We start from the raw sequence: 7,337 nt of genomic DNA, 5'->3' as shown, positions 1-7,337 counted from the left end.
TAAAATTTCCAGTATATTTATCAAATGGGAAACTTTTAAAAGCAGTTAATGTGTTCACATTTACTCTAAATTAATCCAGTCAGCAATAGTTGCATACGTTTATGCAGTTGGTTTACAGCTGTTAAGTTAGAACGGGAGCAATATCCAGGTGTGGTGGTATGTGCCGGTAGTCCCAGCTACTCAGGAGGCTGAGGCAGGAAGATCACTTGAGCCCAGGAGTTCGAGACCAGCCTGGGTGATAGAGTGACACCTCATCTTTAAAAAAAAAAAAAAAAGAAAAAGAAAAGGAAAACACATAATTTGGAGGTGGGCTCCACCTTGTGGAATAGATAACAGTTGAGGCATACCTTAGAAAATAGGTTGGTTGTGAATCAGTAGTAAAGGAGGACATTGGGGCAGACTGAGAGTCCAGAGACTAGCAGGTCTGCAGTGGACTGTGGAAAAGACCACATAAATGACGTTGTTTACCTAAAGTCCCACAGCAAGTCAGTGGTAAACCTGGGATGAGAAATCACCTCAGTCCTGCCTCAGTGATCTTCCTACTGGACTGTTCCTACCTGCAGAGCTTAGCAGAGAGATTTAAGGAAAGAAAAAACAACTGATTCATTAGGCTGTCTGATTCATAAATAGGGGGTTTAAGGAACTCACAGGAGGTGGGACTCTGTGCCATGGCGAATGGCTCGAGCAAATCCTTACCTCACCAAGTCACAGCTAGAGCTGCTTGGAAATCATCATATTGGTTCATAAAAATAGACCAATAGTAATTGGATGCCAAAGAACATGTAAAGTGAGACTTCAATCATAAAACTAACCAATACTGAGCACTTTCTATGTACCAGCCATAGACCTAAGCATTTTATATGTGTCCTACTTCATATATGTACTCATTTAATCCTCACAACCCAACAAGGCAGGCTTCAACTGTTGTTCCATTTTGCAGATAAGAAAACTGAGGCACAGGGACATTATGGTCACAGTGGTTAAGTAGGACTGGAATTCAGACCCAGTCACTCTGGTTCCAGATGCCCCCCCACCTTTTTTTTTTTTTTTAAGACATAGTCTTGTTCTATTACCCAGATTGAGGCAGGAGAATTGTTAATCTCTCTACCTGCAGCCTCCGTATCCCAGATTCAAGTGATTCTCCTGCCTCAGTCTCCCGAGTAGCTGGGATTACAGGCAACTGCCACGATGCTTGGGTAATTTTCGTATTTTTAGTAGAGACGGGTTTCACCATGTTGGTCAGGCTGGTCTCAAACTCCTGCCTTCAGGTAATCTGCCTGCCTCTGCCTCCCAAAGTGCTGGGATTACAGGCATGAGCCACTGCACCCAGCCAAAACAAAAATTTCTTACAGGCATCCAAAAATTGAAAAATTAGTAGAAAGTAATCACGCTGGCCGGGCACGGTGGCTCATGCCTGTAATCCCAGCACTCTGGGAGGCCAAGGCAGGCAGATCACGAGGTCAGGAGTTCAAGACCAGCCTGACCAACATGGTGAAACCCCATCTTCACCATGTTGCCAGGCGTGGTGGCGCATACGTGTAATCCCAGATACACAGGAGGTTGAGGCAGGAGAATCACTTCGACCCAGGAGGCAGAGGTTGCAGTAAGCCAAGATTGCACCACTGCACTCCAACCTGGGAGACAAGGCTGACTTTGAGACAAAGCAAGACTCCATCTCAAAAAAAAAAGTAATCAGGCCTAAAGTAAAGTAAACAAGAATCCAGAGAGAAATGGAGCATAAATTCCTGAAAACCACATTTGATCAAAAGGCAAGCCATATTTGATTCTAGCAAATCAGACCTTACTGTATGTTGAATGGGGTAGAAATCAAAACCCAAAGCCTATGTACAGTGGGGAGTTTGGTAGATGTTTCCCACAAAAATTAAGTAATTAATAAACTGGCATGGCAAACTTGCAGAGTTAAAACAGTGGATCAGAAATGGAATCTTCCCAGTCTTCCCAGGGATTTGCAGCCTGGGAGTTCGGGAAAAAACAAGCCTTGACCCTGTACTATTAGTGTCTCCCAGGTTGTCTGTCTGATAGAAATCGTCAACTTATATAACAGAGATAGACCTTTTTTTTTTTTGGAGACAGTTTTGCTTTTGTTACCTAGGCTGGAGTTCAATGGCACAGTCTTGGCTCACTGCAATCTCTGCCTCCTGGGTTCAAGCAATCCTCCTGCCTCAGCCTCCCAAGTAACTGGGATTGCAGGCACCCGCCACCACGCCCAGCTAATTGTTTGTATTTTTGGTTAGAGATAGGGGTTCACTATGTTGGCCAGGCTGGTCTTGATCTCCTAACCTCAGGTGATCCACCCATCTCGGCCTCCCAAAGTGCTGGGATTATAGGCGTGAGCTACTGCACCTACCCGAGAAAGACTGTCTATAAGAAATTTATTTGAGAGTAGAGCACTGAAACAAGAATACCATGTCATAGTAAACTATGTGGATATTCAGAGAGGTAAAGGAAGACATAGGGGTTTAAAGGGAAAAACGAAGAGGGTTACGTAATTGTTTTGAAATCATTATCCTTGGCTACGTCCTGGGATGCTAGTCCCAGGTTGGACAGTCAGTTGCTAGGCAAATGTTCTTGTAGAGGTTTTTTTTTTGTTTTGTTTTGTTTTGTTTTAAATGGAGTCTTACTCTGTCGCCAGGCTGGAGTGCAGTGACACGAATCTCAGCTCATTGCAATCTCCACCTCCCAGGTTCAAGCGATTCTCCTGCCTCAGCCTCCCGAGTAGCTGGGACTACAGGCACAAGCCACCATGCCCGGCTAATTTTTGTATTTTTAGTAGAGATGGGGTTTCACCATGTTGGCCAGGATGGCCTCGATCTCTTGACCTCGTGATCTGCCCACCTCAGCCGCCCAAAGTGCTGGGATTACAAGCGTGAGCCACCTCGCCTGGCTGCAGAGGTATTTTCTGTGTAAGGTTGCAGTGGTCTTCTTCTTTTTTTTTTTTTTTTTCTGAGGTGGAGTTTCGCTTTTGTTGCCCAGGCTAGAGTGCAGTGGCGTGATCTCAGCTCACTGCAACCTCCACCTCCCAGGTTCAATCGATTCTCCTGCTTCAGCCTCCCAAGTAGCCGGGATTACAGTCTCATGCCACCACACCCAGCTAATTTTTTATATTTTTAGTAGAGACGGGGTTTCACCATGTTGGCCAAAGTGGTCTTGAACTCTTGACCTCAGGTGATCCACCTGCCTTGGCCTCCCAAAGTGCTGGGATTACAGGCATGAGCCACCACCCTGGCCAGGTTGTGGTTTTTCAAAGAGGATCATATGGGGCCCAGGAAGAATGGATCCAAGCAAAAGCAAAGAGAAGTTGCAGCTGGCAGTGGCTAAACAGATCCACATCATGACTTAGCCCTACTGAACCAGGAGGTTGGAAGTCTATAGGTCAGATACTTAGTGCAAAAAGGGATTCAATAGGCCTGGCGCGGTAGCTCAAGCCTGTAATCCCAGCACTTTGGGAGGCCGAGGCGGGTGGATCAAGAGATCGAGACCAACCTGGTCAACATGGTGAAACCCCGTCTCTACTAAAAATACAAAAAATTAGCTGGGCATGGTGGTGCGTGCCTGTAATCCCAGCTACTCAGGAGGCTGAGGCAGGAGAATTGCCTGAACCCAGGAGGCGGAGGTTGCGGTGAGCCGAGATCGAGCCATTGCACTCCAGCCTGGGTAACAAGAGCGAAACTCTGTCTCAAAAAAAAAAAGGAGGATTCAATAAATACAATGTTCGAGAGTAGAGAGGAAGGAAGTGCAATACATATCTTTGAGAGTTGGGGGTGGAGAATTCAGTGTAGTGTAATATCAATTTTTTTTTTTTTGTCTGCTTTGGGTTTTTGTTTTGTTTTGTCTTAAGTTATTTATTCCAGGATCAGTTCAGTTATATTTCCACACCAGATAATTAAGGAAACTTGGCAAAGATACAATTTAATAGTAAGTAAATGCAACACCACAGTAAAACATTTAATTCTGGCAGAGTGTTCATTGTTTTATACTTATAAAAGTTGAATAAAATTGATACAAAGAAAAAAATGTTGTGGTTTTTGTAGTCTTGTTATGTACAAGCATGAGAAGTCTCTCTTCGTGGCGATCCTGGCTCTATTTGTCAGGGTTTTCTTAACGTTACCAACTCTATTTTGATTCTGACATCTTTCAGATTTTCCCCTTTTGATCAAGATCTTTTTCTGAAAGCATCACTCGTCAATCATCCTGTAGTTAGGTTTTGATTTTGATTCTGACATCTTTCAGATTTTCCCCTTTTGATCAAGATCTTTTTCTGAAAGCATCACTCGTCAATCATCCTGTAGTTAGGTTTTGATGTCTCTCAATGCTGGAATGGAGCTGTCCAGGTCGTGGGGCTCATCCCACACTGGGAGGAGTGATCAGTGACTACGAGTCAGGTCAGAACACTTGTAGCCACATTTGAGCAAGGGAGAGGTGCTCAGAATAAATCTACCTGGGGTCCATTATTAAGCTGAATTTTCTCTGTTCGGTAGTGTTTTCCTATCATCTCAAAGTGCTGGGCCAGGATTATTTTGTTAGAAGTCGTACTTCGGCAAAATTTAACAACAAATACAAAGTTTTAAAAGAGAAAATATGGCTGGGCATGGTGGCTCACGCCTGTAATCCAAGCACTTTGGAGGCCAAGGCAAGAGGATCACCTGAGGTCGGGAGTTCAAGACTAGCCTGACCAACATGGTGAAACCCTGTCTTAAAAAAAAAAAAAAAAAAAAAGGGAAAATACATAGTAAAATTGATAGTAATATGACAATTCGAATCTACATAATGGTTTTGAGCCTTGAATCTAGACTTATAGAAAACCAATTCATTTATTTTATTTATTATTATTATTATTATTATTATTATTATTATTATTATTTGAGATGGAGTCTCACTCTCTCGCCCATGCTGGAGTACAGTGGTGCAATCTCTGCTTACCACAACCTCTGCCTCCCAGGTTCAAGCAATTCTCCTGCCTCAGCCTCCCGAGTAGCTGGGGTTGCAGATGCCCACCACAACACCTGGCTAAGTTTTGTATTTTTAGTAGACATGAAGTTTTACCATGTTGGCCAAGCTGGTCTCGAACTCCTGACCTCATGTGATCCATCTGCCTCAGCCTCCCAAAGTGCTGAGATTACAGGCGTGAGCCACGGCGCCCAGCCCATTTATTATTTTTTTGAGACAGGGTATTGCTTTGTCACTCAGGCTGGAGTGCAGTAGCACAACACCACTGACTGCAGCCTTGCTTTCCTGGGCTCAAGCCATCTGTGCACCTTAGCCTACCAAGTAACTGGGACTACAGGCATACACCACAATGCCTGGCTAATTTTTTAAATTTTAGCAGAGACAGAGTTTTCCTGTGTTGACAGGGCTGGTCTCGAACTCCTAGGCTCAACTGATCTCCTGCCTCAGCCTCCCAAAGTGCTGGGATTATAAGTGGGCCACCACACCCCTCCTTTTTTTTTGTTGTTTTTAGACAGAGACTTGCTCTCTCACCCATGCTGAGGTGCAATGGTGCAATCTCAGCTCATTGCAGCCTTGACCTCTTGGGCTCAAACAATCCTCTCACCTCAGCTGTTAGCCTGGCTTTTTTTTTTCTTTCCTGTAGAGACAAGTTCTCACTATGTTGCCCAGGCCAGTCTCGAACTCCTAAACTCAAGTGATCCTCCTGCCTCAGCCTCCCAAAATGCTGGGTTTACAGGCATGAACCACCGTGCCCAACCTTGAACTTTTTTTTTTTTCAGAGATTGGGTCTCACTGTGTTGCCCATGCTAGAATACAGTGGCACAATCATAGTTCACTGCAGCCTCAAACTCCTGGGCTCAAGCCATCCTCCTGCCTCAGTCTCCCATGTAGCTGCAACTACAAGCATGCTACCACCCCTGGCTAATTTTTTAAATTACTTGTAGAGACAGCATTCTGCTATGTTGCCCAGGGTGGTCTCAAACTCCTGGCCTCAAGCAGTCTTCCCACCTCAGCCTCCCAAGAGGCTGGTATTACAGGTGTGAGTCACCATGAATGGCCTAGGTTTTCTTTTGAAGACAACTTTTTGGCTAGGTGCAGTGGCTCATGCCTGTAATCTCATCCCTTAGGGACGCTGAGGCAGGCAAATTGCTTGAGCCTGGGAGTTTAAGACATAGCCTGGGCAATATGGCAAAACTACTAACAATACAAAAAATTAACTTTGGGGGGCTGAGGCAGGTGGATCAACTGAGGTCAGGAGTTTGAGAGCAGCCTGACCAACATGGTGAAACCCTGTCTCTAAATTAAAAAAAGAAAAAAAAGAAAAATACAAAAAATTAGCTGGGCATGGTAGCGTGCACCTGTATTCCTAGCTACTTAGGAGGCTGAGATAGGAGGAGACCAGGAAGTCTGGGCTGCAGTGAGCAGTGATGGCACAACTGTAGTCCAACCTAGGCAACAGAGTGAAAAAAAAAAAAAAGCAAAAAAACCAAAAACATTTTCTCTCTACTTTGATTACATACAAATCTCAGATTTAAGACACTCTTGAGCCTAGGAAGTCACACCAAGGCAAGCTTTAAATTTTACTCACAGTTTAAAGGTTCTTGGATCTGCCAGATCTTGATCAAAAGGGAAAAAATGTGAAAGATGTCTTTTTTTTTTTTTTTTTTTTGAGATTAAGTCTTGCTCTGCCCCCAGGCTGGAGTGCATGGCACAATCTCAGCTTACTGCAACCTCTACCTCCCTGATTCCAATGATTCTCCTGCCTCAGCCTCCTGAGTAGCTGGGATTACAGGCATACACCACTACGCCTGGCTAATTTTTGTATTTTTAGTAGAGATGGGTTTCACCATGTTGGCCAGGTTGGTCTTGAACTCCCCACCTAAGGTGATCTGCCTGCCTCGGCCTCCCAAAGTGTTGAGGTTTCAGGCTTAAGCCACCACACCCACTGAAATACGTCAATTTTTTTTTTTTTTTTTTTTTTTTTTTAGACAGAGCCTTGCTCTGTCACCCAGGGGGAGTACAGTGGCGTGACCTCGGCTCACTGCAAACTCCACCTCCCGGGTTCAAGCGGTTCTTCTCCTCAGCCTCAGCGGTTCTTCTGCCTCCTCCTGTAATTAGCTGGGATTACAGGCACCCGCCACCACGCCCAACCAATTTTTGTTTATTTGTTTTTTTGGTTTTTTTTTGAGACGGAGTTTCTCTCTTGTTACCCAGGCTGGAGTGCAATGGCGGGATCTCGGCTCACCACAACCTCCATCTCCTGGGTTCAAGCAATTCTCCTGCCTCAGCCTCCCGAGTAGCTGAGACTACAGGCGTGCACCACCATGCCCAGCTAACTTTTGTATTTTTAGTAGAGACGGGGTTTCACC

The sequence above is a fragment of the Saimiri boliviensis genome, chromosome 11, assembly GCF_048565385.1.
Source record: "Saimiri boliviensis isolate mSaiBol1 chromosome 11, mSaiBol1.pri, whole genome shotgun sequence".
NCBI classification, from domain to species: Eukaryota; Metazoa; Chordata; class Mammalia; order Primates; family Cebidae; genus Saimiri; species Saimiri boliviensis.
Note: the sequence above shows the minus strand (reverse complement) of the source record.